This window comes from Molothrus ater, chromosome 3 (genome assembly GCF_012460135.2).
Source record: "Molothrus ater isolate BHLD 08-10-18 breed brown headed cowbird chromosome 3, BPBGC_Mater_1.1, whole genome shotgun sequence".
In the NCBI taxonomy this organism is placed as follows: Eukaryota; Metazoa; Chordata; class Aves; order Passeriformes; family Icteridae; genus Molothrus; species Molothrus ater.
This window is the reverse complement of record NC_050480.2, coordinates 93,880,140-93,894,344: the sequence shown is the minus strand read 5'-3', so window position 1 is coordinate 93,894,344 and position 14,205 is coordinate 93,880,140. Positions and strand designations below refer to the sequence as shown.

At 41.1% G+C, this 14,205-nt stretch overlaps 1 protein-coding gene across 3 annotated transcripts in view; it reads right to left on the bottom strand.

The window, feature by feature from the left end:
• FILIP1 (filamin A interacting protein 1) overlaps nucleotides 1–14,205 on the bottom strand; it is a 102,139-nt gene that overhangs the window by 42,605 nt on the left and 45,329 nt on the right. The gene's annotated exons all lie outside the window — the stretch shown is intronic.

Below are 14,205 nucleotides of genomic sequence, written 5' to 3'. Positions count from 1 at the left end.
CTCTTAACCAAGAGGGAACATGGGGAAAATAGGGGCATTTCATATGTACAGACTGCATACACAAAAATAAAATAATTAGAAAAATGACAGTCTGTCAATGCAAATATAAAAATGTTGGGAGATCTCAGATTAAACATGATCAGTCCAATACAAATATTGTACTTTAAGGGATGAATTATTCTGTTCCTGCATGACATTACATTTGAATGCTATGAATTTTTATCTGAGTTGCAACTATAGCCAGAGAACATCATTATTCTTCATACACTGGATCTTAGTTGTTGCCTGTGGTGTTCCCTGAAGGGATAAGAAAATGAGGAGAACAAGCAGCACAAGTGAGCTGAACTAATATTTCTCTGACAGTTACTCCTAGTCACTCCCTAACTGAATTTGTGACTAAATACTCTTTTCAAGTAACCTTTAAAATAATTTTTCATTTTTTCTTTTTTTTTTAAACAAAACCCTAGACCTTGCAGACCCCAGCTAATGAGACGTGGGAAGTCTGAGCAAATCCTCCCAGCCATGGAGGATGGCTGTGCTGCTGGAGCAGGGGCTGGGAGCAGGGGTGCACCTGCGGCCAAGGGCAGCCTGGAGCTCCCTGCCCCGGTGGAAGCTCCCAGTTCCAGCAGCATGAGCAAACATCTGGGCATGACCAGACAGCTCTGCAGGGCCACCTGGCTATGAACAACCAGCACTTAAGGGCTGTGCTGTGGACAAACACTTAAGCCAGGGCTCTGCTTTTAATGATACTTGCCAACACCTGTTTAGCCATCAGTAAAATGGGAGCAGGGCACCTGCTTGTCTTTCAAGGCATGTTTATGATGTTTATGAGGCCATAGTCCAGGGAGGGACTGTAAAACCTACAGGTTTTTGGTGGGCAAAAGGGAGCTCCTGGATTTCCCTAGAGAACATCTTTCCCACAAGTGCAAATGGATGGGGGAGTAGAAGAGTATGGGCATTTTTCTCTTGCCTGCCTTTCTGACAACGCATGTGAGCTTGGGAAGTAAATTAAGCACTAAGGAAAGGTTCAGACATTTTAGGAAAAAATTCTTTACAAATCCTGCCCCTATGTAAGCAATAACTATTTTAAGATTTATGAACTGACCAACTCTTCATGCTTTTCCATGCTGTTCATAACAGCATTCAGTTCATCCCTGTAGCAAATCTTAAATCTTTACCCAGAACCACAGAGGCACCACAGCTCAACAAAATTACTTGATTTTAAAATGAGCAAGAAAATAATTTTGGGAAATGGCAAAGATCCTTTAATTTATTTTTTTTTATTTAAAACAGTCTGTCATGAAAATAAGTAATGAACTTCAGGCAAAAGATCATGCCATCTAATTAAGAACTAGCCCAATATATGTAACATTATGCATAACATTTTGTAACCTGAAGTAAAATATTTGCACTTGTCTGCAAGGTACAAAATGCAAATTGGAATGGTATTAATCTTATTCCAAAATGAGAGCAGGAAAGGTTCATCACTCATGGATGTTACAACCAAGTGAATTATGTGAGCTAGTCCCAAAGAAAGGCAGAAGAGCATGTACACCTCACTACATCACATCCTAAGACTGTGCCATTCTCAATACAGGAAAAGTGTTATTTTAGGCAGGTTCTTGAGAGCTTTGTGAATGTATTACTTTTCTCTATCCCTGTAGAAATAACAGATGTCTTAGTGTCTTCATCACCATGAGGAGGCCAATGCTTCTATATTGAAGAAAAAGCCTTTAAAAAGTCCAGTAGGATAGCATGGGAGTATGGAGGGATTCCTAAATGTCCAGATTTTATGATGCGTTGTCTTCAGCCCTTTTAGGAAGAGGCAGTTCTGAGGCCATGAGGTTCACCCTGTCCCAATGAACTAATTTGGTGTCCTGCTGTGTGCTTCCCAGCAGGGACCCTGTGCCACAGGCATGCTCAGGGAGAGCACTGTGCAAAGGGAGCACCCACACAGAGGGATGGGGATGGGGGAGCAACTCCCTTCTACCCTCTGCACCGAGGGACACAACCAATCATGTTGAAACATTGTTTTGTTTTGATTCTGAGCACACAAAGCTTCATGCCCCACACAGCCCTTTCCTCAGGGACAGGCACACCTCAGACCCTGTTTGGGAGGGGAGGAGGATGAGTTCATTCTCTCACGTTGGAGCTGTTGGGCCCTGGATGGCATAATTAAACACTGGCAGGGCTGGGCAGAGCAGACAGAGATAGTTCAGGATTGAGGATTTAACACTGTGAATAAGCAGAGCAAAAAGCTGGACTCCATTCCCTGCAGTGGTTATTTGATACAGAAATAGCTGTGCAGGCAGCTGCTCTGCCCAGCAAGTGCCCCAGCCCCTCTTCAGTTGTGCACTGCCTGATTTTCCTTCAGGCCTCATTAGTCTGTCATCACTCACTGTTAAAATGGAGCAACTTTAGCACAAGGGAGTAGGAATAAGAGTTCCTGAAACAGCTAAGAGTCCCTGCTAACTGAAAAAGGCTTCTGGATGCTGCAGGTTTGGGTCCCCCAAAAGCCAGAGGGAGTCAAGCCAGGGAAATGGATAATGGTGAATGGAGGAACTGACACCCCAAGAAGGAAGATAGGTGCCCAAGCTCAGCTCAGAACTTTGAAGAAAAAAACCCATTCATTGCTTCATCTTTAAAGGGAAGCAGTGACGTGCCTGGCTCCAAGGGAGCAGGGCAGGACAGTCAGCACTGAACCGCCCTTGCTGCAGCCCATGGGAGGGTACCTAGCCCAGAATCAGGCTGGGTGGCACCATGCCCTGTCCTGTACCCTTCTTGGGTACCCCACACTCTGCTGCCCCTCAGATTTGGGTGGCATTAATGGGGCAGGCTGCCTTTTGCCTTTTCTGGGCTCAGCCATTTCTCCTATCCTTATCTTTCCAAGGGTATCAGTTAATTCACCAAGGACTTTGTTACAGTTGTGATAACAGCTTGTGAAAAACAAATTACAAACAGACACACAGGTTGCTAGGAAGCATTGGACTAAAAAGGGAACCTAATGCTAATAATAAACAGGAGACAAATTTGCTTTTATTTGGTCAGAAACAAGCTCCATCACGGGGAGATTCTGAAGGGTGGCTAACCTAGGTCAGAGAGACATCCAGGCAACATCCATCAGCCTCGGGGTTTGTGAATTCCAGTTAGTCTCTCTGAAACTCCTCAGGATGATACAGAGGGAAGGAGCTGAAACAGCATGCCTGTGTATCTTGTGATTTCATATTTCTCCAGATGACCAATTTTCCCCTGAAACAACTAGAAGAGAGGTCAGATAGAGGTATTTTCTTCCAATGTACAGTGATCTGCAGGAAACAGACCATTTTCAGAAAACAAGTCAGAATAATCCTGCAGAGGAGTGCTGGGGCTACTTCAAAATCCATACCTGTGAATTTTGAAGTAGCATACCTTTGAGCACAAGAGGCTCAAAGTGGGGGGTCCCTGGCTAAGAAGAGGGAGTTTTCTGGCAAGCTCTTTCTACTGATGGACATCTACTGCTGGTGCCTCTCTTGCCCCAAAGCACAATCCTGTTTTGTGAAAATCATAAGCTAGGAGACAAACCCAAGGAAGATATTTTAAACTGCAAGTAAAGTTGCGTATAAATCCCACAGAACAGTTTTTAGCTGTTTTGGTAGAAGGAACATGTTGTTTGGCACAGGAAAATCATCTCTCAAGTCCTGCTTTTGTTTTGTTTTGTTGGTGCTGTGATGAGAAAGAGCATCCAGGCTTGAGAAGACTGCATATTGCAATAGCTTGTAACACAATGAAACTCATTTGCAAAAGTCCAGAAGACTGCAATTAGTCAGAAAAGCTCTTTAAAGTCGAAATATGGAATTTAAAAAATTTACTTTTATTAGTTTTTCATTACTTCAGTTGTCCTAGAGAAAACACTGAGCTACCTTTCTGTCTATATTGTTAAGGTTGTGAGTTCTTGAAAATAAAGATACTTTTCCATTAATGAAGTGTCCCAAGTACCAGATTCTCTAAGCAGTAGAAGTAATAAAGACAGATTAAAGATGTACTCATTTAACACCTTCTGTTGCTCCTGCTGATAGAAGAACTGCAAAGTTGAACTATGTCTAAGCTTGTTTTATGCTTACTGGAGATGCCAAAATCTAAAGACTGATGACCTCAGTTCCTGAGCACGCCATGGATGGCCTGAGGTGCTGTGGAGCACTGCTGTCCCACAAAGTTTTGTTTGCTCTCCTTTCCCTCCCCTCTATTCCCCACTCATGAGTGCACTTACCAAAGAGATGGGGTCTGTGTTACTACCTGAGAAATCCAAGACAATGCTCCCCTTCTCTCATGAGTGCACACTGCTTGCTGCTTGCCCAGATGGAAGGCTGATGTGAGCCCACTCCTCACCCTGAAACACTCACTTTTTGGCAGAATAAAGGAGGAGGACTTTGTTCTGCTCACCGACTTGAGCGGAGCAGGGGGCCATGTTCCAAACCTCGCTTTACTACATGCCTAGTAAAATATTTAAAAGATATAGAAAGGATGTAAAGAGGTTCCTGCATAAAATTGAAACCATTTAGGAAACAATAGCATGACTCTGCTGCTTGTAAAAGGGGTCTGGCAGCCTAGCAACCAGATTCTTGGTCAATGGAAAGACTGTTACATGAGCTAGGCGTTCAGACGTGCCTCTTCCTCATGCCCTGCCCTGCCAATTTACTACAGCCCTCTCTCCCCATTCCCACAGTCTTTGGCCTCTCCCATGAGCCTGCTGACAAAACTCAGCACCCACTAAACGGGGAATTTTTGCCTCAGGCCATTTGTCACCTGGGAAATGGGACTGAACTGATCAAACTCGTTTCATATAAGGCATCTAGTAAATCGGGAGAAAAATTCAATTGAATTCAAGATGGGTTGAATGTAGTCAAAGAAATCACTGTCAGCTAGGTGTAAAACCTAGCTCAAGATCATTTGCCAGTACATGTCCTAAACTCTTCTGCTGATTTTTTTTTCCTAAGTAGCCTTCCTGTAAATTCATAATTTGTATCTCTCAAAATCAGTTACTAGTACCTATTACCTTCATAGCTCCACATCTGGAGTCATCTAACTACTTTAGGGAAATCTCAATATTTCAGTTACATTCCAACAATCCTCTTAATTAGATGAAAGAAATTTTGAAAATTCAGGAGCAGGAGTAGCGTTTACAAGAAATGCAATTATGTAATATTTTAGCAACTTGATATTTCCAGCTTTTGAATATTTCTTTTCTGGTTATGAAGACACTTTATTATACCTACACAAGGAAGTACACTAAGTAGCAGATGTTTAACATTTATGAAGTTGTATTTTTCTTGCCAGAGATTAATGACAAAAATTAACTATGAAACCACAGACAGGAACCTTTACTTCTACTTGTGTTGTTGTTCCTTGCATTGCACACAGTTCAGGTTATTTATAGCACAACAGCTGCTCTCTTCAGCATCCGAAACTAGATAAGGTCACAGTTACCCATGTAATGTTGGGGTCTTACCAGTGACTGATTTCCTAAATGCCAGTAGGCTTTACAAATATTTCACCTAGAGTTAATAAACATCACACTCAAAGCATCCAGAGGGAGATCAGGAGAATGTTCTCACACTGCTTTCCCTGCTATCCAGAACATGATGTGCTGCTATCAGGGCAGGAATAGCCTCATTTCTGAAAACTTCCATTAGAGACCTCAGAAAGTGGATATCATATTTTAATGAAAGATTTTAATGAAAGAAAATTACCTTCAAGCAGGGGCATTCAAACACCTGTATCTGAAAATCTTTTCTAACACTAATGCACTAGTCCCTGTTTAAGACAAATAACTTCCCTTCATTCTTATCTTAGGAGGAAACAAAAATAATTAGAAGGAAAGTGTATTTTCTTAATTTTGTCTCATAATACTATAAATATGTATACAGAATGTAATAAAAACTACTCCTGACAGCTGGAATGACACTTTTGTTAGAGGCCTGATTGCTCTCTCTAGCCCTTCTATTGTACAATGCATGTTTCAAAGCAGGGAGGTTAGATGCTCTATTGCATATTGCATCACACAAAGATCTTTGTGCAAAAACTGAGTAAATATTTTTTTTCTCCTGTACCAGATATCTGAAGTAGCTAGCATCACTCAGTGATGCTAGCCATGCAAAATGCTGGCTAATTACATAAAATCATAGAATCATAGAAGTCCTGAGTTGGAAGGGGCTCACAGAGAATATCAAATCCAAATCCTGGCCCTGCACAGGACAGCCCCAAGAGTCACACCCTGTGCCTGAGAGCATTGTCCAAACACTTCTTGAACTCTGTCAGGCTGGTGCTGTGATCACTTCCCTGGGGAGCCTGTTCCAGTGCCCAGCCACCCTCTGGGTGAAAAAACCTTTTCCTGATATCCAACCTAAACCTCCCCTGACACAGCTTCAGGCCATTCCCTTGGATCCTGTCACTGTCACCACAGAGCAGAGATCAGTGCCTGCCCCTCCTCTTCCCCTCATGAGGAAGTTGCAGACTGTGATGAGATCTCCCCTCAGTCTCCTCCAGACTGAACAAACCAAGGGACTCCAGCTGCTCTATGGTTTCCCCTCTAAACCCTTCACCATCTTCACAGCTGTCTTTTGGACATGCTCTAATAGCTTTATATCTTTTAATATTGTGGCACTACAACTACACACTCGAGTCAAAGTAAGGCTGTGCCAGCAACAGGAATACATCGGGGTTGTTTTGCAAGGAAGACTTTATGTACAGCAAAGTTTTATTTACACCTTTCATCTTAGCCTAATTTCCTAATACTTGAAACTGGGAATTTCACTTGCATGAATTTAACTTTTCTGTATTCAAGTCTAGGTACATGATGTACTCTGGAGGTAGAGATTACTTCAGTGATGAAAAGTGACCGTTGTTGATTGTTGATTTTGTACAAAAGGTAAGTGAAATATATATCCAGAAATACAAATGACCCCTCATGACCCTGAGGATATTGAACAGAACTGCCCTGTCTTCTCCGCACCATGCAGAACTTTCTGGCCTTGTATGATGCCTTTGGAGCTCTACACTGTATTTAATTTTATTGTGCTTTATCTTGTGATAGCTCAGAAAGCTCTTCTAAAATCAATACTGGAGAAGAGGCACATGATAGACTAGCTCAGCCACTGCATAAATCTTCTGAAGTGGCTCCAGAAGAATTACATCAGAAATTAATTTGGCCTCCTATGTTTGAAAAAGTCCCTGCTAAAGATTGCAGAGCTGAGGAGAAGCAGCACTGAGCAATGTATTACTTCTTCCAGCAAGCCTTGAAACAGATCAAATGAGCACTAGAAGACATCTGTCTGTTATTTCCTGCCCACACAGCTTTGTTCTGCTTTATTGCCAGAGCGCTCCATGGATGATGTCACTTTTTTCCTGAAGAAAACAGGCCACCAGAGCCTTTCACTGACATAATTAATTATCTGTAGTCTGGGCCACAGCCAGCAAAATTCCCATGGCAAGACCCTGAGAAGTATTAACTCCACTCTGCTTGATGTTTTCAGAATTATTATGGTCTGGGATACCCTGTCTTGTCTTTTCACACTGAAAGAGTGCTTTGCTTGATATTATCAAGCCATGGGGCAGTTACTGCAGCATAGAGAATTACAGTGTCATGATCCAGTCAGCACAGAGACACCAGGGCAAGGGGTCAAGTTATGTGCATGACTCTGCATGTTGGGATATGTTCTACATGCTTCAGCAATGCCTCACAATGGCTAAACCCACTGGTTTGGGTTTGCTGCACCCAGTCATAGAGTTTTTGTCTCAGCCAACATTAACTGTATAATATTTTTCACATGGCCTGAAGCCCAGCAGCAAGCAGAAACCACAGACTGATCCAACTAGCCATCAAGCTGCCATGTTCCTTTTGTAACCAGAACTTATTTTGTGATCCGTTAGAAGCACTTTAGGAGGGGGAAAAAAGTGACTAATGAAAGGGCAATAACAGGAAAAGCATTTCTTTTCCTCTTTCTTCTCTTATCATTTGGCCCTATTAGTAAGTCTGGACCAAGACACTAGAGACCCATGGATCATGAACCTCTTTCTTATGCTTCACACATAAAATTAACCCCACCATGCTCCAATTTCCATTCCATAAAGGAAATAACATTTCTCATGAATGAGATATAATTTCCAAGTACATAGAAGATCTAGATATGCTATGAATGCTACAAAAAATATGGCACTCTGACATCAATATCAGTGTTCTCCTATTAATTTTTCCCCTTTTGTTATATTTTATTTCTGCCAGGTACAGTTCTTCTGTACTATCATCCAATTTGTTGAAATCCATTAGAAACTAAAAAGTATCTTCATTAAATGTGTAAATCATCTAAATTGCTGTTTGCATGTGCTACAGTGGCAGTATAAAGAACAGAAGCATCTGAAATTAGGTGCTCTGAGTTGAATTTCAGGGGTGCACTTCAAGCAGCTGCTGTGAGTACCCTGTCTCCAAGAGGAACAAATCAGCCCAGGCATTTTTTTTTCCACAGTGATCTTGCTGCCTTCTGGCAGGAGCAAGCACACAAGGAGCAGGATGGAGCAAGACAAGCTGGAGCCAGCAGGGCTGTAACCAGCAGGATGATGAAGTCAGAGACATTCCTTCTGCCTCTTCTGTGGAGACAGGAGCATGTGGGACACTAACAGACCTAAATCTGTGTACATGTGTAATAAACTGTATACACAACTTTCTCTTGTCCAAGCATTTTGTTGGCTTCAACGAGATGTTTTTGAGTACTCTGTGCTGCACAATGTGCATCCAAGTTACTGGTGGCTGATGAATGGGCAAGAACAGTAGGACTGCATTTCAGCAAGCACTCACCAACACAACCAATTATTTGAACGGAGGAGCTGTCTGAGGAAATGAGGGAAGTGGCCAAACTCTGAGTGTGAAGCAACTAGGGTGGGTGGGCAGTGAAAGGTGCAGAGTGAAAGCTCCCAGCCATGCCCGTGATGCCCTCAGTTGTCTCCAAAATCCCCCATATTCCCCCCAATGTCTGTCCTTCCCTTTGCCCTCCTCAAGCCCCACTTGGGGACATCCTTGCCCCTCTCTATTCTCCCACTGCATTTCCAAGAATGACTCTGAAGCCCTTCAAAGTTCTGTTTTACCTGAACTGCTGAGATTGCCCAGGCCAATACTGGAGAATTGGGGTTTCATATTCATATCAATATTTCTGTTTCTGATTTATTTAAGCTTGAAGGTAACAAATGTCTGGAAGTTACCATGCAACTGTATATTTGAGTTAGTTCAGTTCCACTCATTTTTCTAGCTTGGAAGAGTTGATGCTAATTTTTTGCAAAGAAATCAAATAATTTCCAGGATAAGAAAGACATCACTTGCAAAATCCAAACCCTTCCTGTCTCAGGAAAGGACTTCCCTTCATAGTGCCTCCCTCAGCAGTGCATCATTTTGGGTGCCACAACTGCCCAGCCCTCTGAAATAAGTCAGAGTTTACTTCATTTTGGACATCAGACAAACTCTCAAGGCAGCAATTTTGTAAGATGTGGCAAGACACAGGATGTTCAGTAGGACCTGCAGTTTTCTATGTGAAAATGTTACATTTCTCTCACTTTAGTCAACCAATAGGTGGAGCCTTTAACCCTAGAAACAAGACATTCTCTCAGCCATGTAATGACAATTATTATGTAAAGATTTATATTTGCATTTATTAAAGCTTGTTTTGGATGAAAAATAATCTGTTTTGCTCTCAAGAGTTTATCTGATCCTCAGCTAGAGGACAACAGACAAAAACTTAATAAACACTGAACTGGGGCAGCAAAGTTAATCAAAACAGGTTCATCTACCACTGCAATGTTAAATTAACAACTGGTGACTCAGAGTACTGGACAGCATTATGACACATAAGACATATGCTCGTTGCAAGCTCTCCAAAGAATCCCAGATATTTTAAAGCCAGAAAGCTCATGCATTTAACATTGATTGCAAAATGACCAGCCATGTTCTCTCCCACAGAGTGAACTTTCAAGAAAAATGAGAAGAGATACGAACTTCTTTATTACTGTTGCACTGAATATACAATTTCTACTAAGTAAATGTAAAGAAAAAGAAAAATAAATAGTCAAATTATATCGCTATTTAAAACTAATTTTTAAAAGTTTGCAAGAGAGGATTAGTTTGGAAAAAGACCAAAACTTTAAAAGCTGATTGTGGGCAATTCTGTTTTGAACAGAAGATGAAGAATTTTTGGAAAAAAAAACCCCAAACTGTTCCTACTCTTCCTTCCACTCTAGATAAGATGTTCAATGGGTCAGAGACACTTGCCAGTTATTCCTCTCTCTTCTGATCCTTCAAGCCTAACTAATACAACAGATACTGCTCAGGCATTACTAGAGAAGGATGTTAAAATATCTTTGTGAAAGAGGTCTTCAGCCTACAGCTGTCCAGTGACAGGGGCATTTTACTGAGGATCATTACTTTGAAAAGCTGAAAAGCATACATGTAATTCTAAAGCAATTTTAGTACCAAAGAGATGGATGGCTACCGTCCCTCTAGTTGACAGTACCTCTGCCCTTTATTTCAGATGGAGCAGGAAATTGCCTAAATAGCACAATTTAACTATATTTCAGTATACTGTCCTACCTTTGCTAATTTTTTTTTCCTCTCACAAAACAGCCAGGTTCTATTTTAAAATTGATGATTTTGGGACTTGCTAGACAAGTTCTTCTTACCTCCTATGGTATGTTCTGCACTTTGCACAGCAGAAAATGCAAGCTACGGAAAATAAACCATACTATTCTGGACAAAATTAATCTCTGGTTATAAATTATTCAATAAAAATAGAAGAGAGCATCTGTGGTCTGATTTTTTTTTTTTTTTTTTTGTGCTGCAAAAGCATTCTTCACCAGCAAAACACAAACAAACCAGGGGTCGGTCAGAGAGGAGAGAATTTACTCATTTACTGATATGCCAGACATTTTTAGGGTTTGTTTTTAGGCTTTTATTTTGTAACACTGTGGATACCATCTATCCCTTCATTTTCTTGCCTTTTGTGTGCCTACTTTCTGTGTGTCTAGCTTGGCTCCATTTATCTCTGTTGTATTCCCCTTTTGCTTACACTCTTTTTCTTCTATTGCCCAGCCTCTTTCCCCTCATTCCATTCTGCTTAAGTCACCTCTCCCTCCACACATTAACCCTATCTTCTCTTTTTCCCTGTAGCTCTGTACTTGCCAAAGTTTTTCCCATGGGGAATTTGTATTTCATCTATGATATGCTCATAAATCCTAAATTATTTCAGTTCAATCAACAGGACTGCACAGATACCCTGCATTGCACTTTTCTCTGGTTTTACCTATCTTTCTGCCTTGGCTCATCTGCTGCTTGTTAATCTGTGCTATTTTGCTAATGACCATTTGAAAACTCCTTCTCTTCACTGCTTTCTCTGGTGCCAAGGCAACTTGCCCCAGCTTTCTCTTCTGATTTCTGTACCTGCACAAGAAACACATCTGGTTTCTACCCACCTATCTATCCCACATTCCTGGCTCGAGCTTTCAGGCAGATCCATATTTATTAATATTAATGCAAGAGTATAAAAAGAAGGCACTGGAGAAAAATATAGAAGTTTGTACAGTGTTTTTAACTAAACAACTAGGTGGCTCTCCCAGTGTGGTTACAATACCTTGGAAAAGCCAATACAAAAGCAGTTTGAGGCATTACACGCAAGGCAGGAAGAGCAAAAACAGACAGAAAAAACCATCACAACAACAGCTACAGAGTCAAATTCTCTTGCTTATACCAGTCAGAGTGACAAGTGATGGGAAGGCCAGGTAATGCCATGCCTAAAGAGAAAGGCAAGTACGAAAGCAAATGCACAAGGCATAGGGAGCTCTGTCCTACAGCCACCAAGAAGGTGACCCCAGGGTGTGACTGCTGCTGGTCAAAGGGGGATGAGGACATGGAGAGCCCATTTTGCCAGAGGAAAAGGAAAGGATGTGGTACAGTAGCACAGCAAAAACAAAGGCTCAGAGGATGCAAGGCTGCTGCCTATAAACACATCAGGCATTAAAGGCAGGAGGGACAGAGGTGGGCTTTCAAAGCAGGATCACTGTATAGCAGAGTTTCATAAAGGTTTCACTAGGCATAATAAAAATTGCTTTAGAAATTAAATAGAAGAAATCAGATAAACATTAAAGATTTTCAGTTCTGGGACTGTTTTCCAATAGGAGTAGTCAAAGTAAACAACCTAACTAATCTTAAAACACAGCTTACTAAGTTAACAAAAAGGTTAAAGGGAGCATTTGCCTAAAAAATTACATTATGGGATTTGATATACAGTAGATCTTCTACAGTTTTATCTCCAGAATTCTCAAGTCAGTCAATGCATCTGCAGTATAAGGATGAGGGAAGCCTGAGCTGGGAAGTGACAAAAAGGTAGAGTAAGAAAAAAGGTCACAACTAGAAAAATAAAGAAGGGACTAAAAATGAATAAGGAAATTTAGATCTTGGGAAAAAGAGCTGAACAGAGCAATTATAGAATAAAAGGTACTATATAACATGCACCCTGCAAAAGGGAAAGAAAGTAGAAAGCAGAAAGATGGAAACAGTAAAGAATTTTACTTTCCTTTCCCTTGCATTTACAAAGCATAGTTTTCTGCTAGAGAGACAGACAGAAAAATACTAAAATACCTTTTAAAGTGTTAAAATGCAATGGGTAGTTTATCACCTATACCCATTGAGTTAATTGACTTTGTTAAGAGAGAGGATTTTCCTGGTGGTTGGATGTGCAGCCACTGATACCAAAGTGTTTCATAAGGACCTTGCCAGGGAGAACAAAACAGAGTCCTCTGCTAACTTTTCCCTGATCCTCCCAGGTTGAAAGTCTTGCAGCCCACCTGAAGGTGATCTCCTCCTGTCTCTGTTGGATGAGAGAGCTCCTTCCCCCACACCTGTCTTGTCTCAGCAACCAGCCTCCCACACCTGCCCTTCAACAAGATATTGCTCTGGCACCTGGTGTAAGCACTCAAATTAACCATTAAATGCAGTCTTGATTAAATACTTGTAAGGAAGGGATTTCTTTCACAGCAGAGTGGTTTAGTCTCTCCCTTTGAACCAGCAATGCTATATAAATAGGTTTACCTCTGAATATCTGCTACACAGTGTTTCCCTTGAAATATCAAAGCAAACCCAACCCAGTGTTACATTAGACCATTTGGCAGTCTGAGGACTTGTCAGAAATTGTGTCTTGTCTAATGAATAAATATGAATTTATATATCCCTTGTATATTACACATACTGTTCCTCTGCAACAGAGGAAATGTGACAGCAGCTGAGAACTTAACATGCATTTCCTTTACATCCCATGGCTGCATGGCTTTGAGGAGCTCTGCTCCCCAGCAGTGCCAGGCTCTCAGGAAACATTTCCCTCAGCCCTAAAGCATGCAAGGGACCTCGACAGGAATGAGGGGCTGAGCTGCAGGGGATGAATGCCACGCTGGCACTGGAGAAAGCCAGTAAAACATGGACTATAATAAAGGCCTTGAGTGGAAAAGTTGCTCCTTTTTGAATTGGTGTGAAATATAGGAAACTGTCTCCCAGGCTTAAATTGTCCTCCAGCAACAGGCACAGAATCTGGATAAGAAATTATTTTCCTTGAGAAATCTAATGATTTGCAGTGGGATGCTGTCATTATAAATATACTTTTATTATTGTGGGTTTTTTCCCCAAACATGCAATAAAAGAGTGAGTCGTAAACATGTAGGAATACTCCTCCTCATTTCCTTTTGGGCCCCCAATCAGGAAATGTTGAAAATCAGTGTTGGTATTGCTGAAGATTAATGGCTGCTGCTCAGAAACCATACAGAAAAGGAATATATTCCTGCCAGGACAAATACATAGGCCATTGGACAAAAATCTGTGAACCACAGATAGTATTATATCATCATTGTAAAGATCCACACTGCCTGTCTTGCTCTGTAATTAATTATATTCACATGTGGGTTTGACTGAAATCATTGTATCAACCAGGCAAATTAATGCCATGCCTTCATGGTCCAATTTATTCTACTGGTATTTGAAGTTTTCTTTTCAAATCAGCTTTGCAGTATTTAAAAATTAGATTTTTTCCAGGTATACGAAGCAATACTTCATGGATTTTTTGCCACTATATGTTCAACATGGGTTTAAAGACCATGTAATCACTATTTTTTTTTTATATGAGCAGTTAGATCTTACAAGAGAAAATA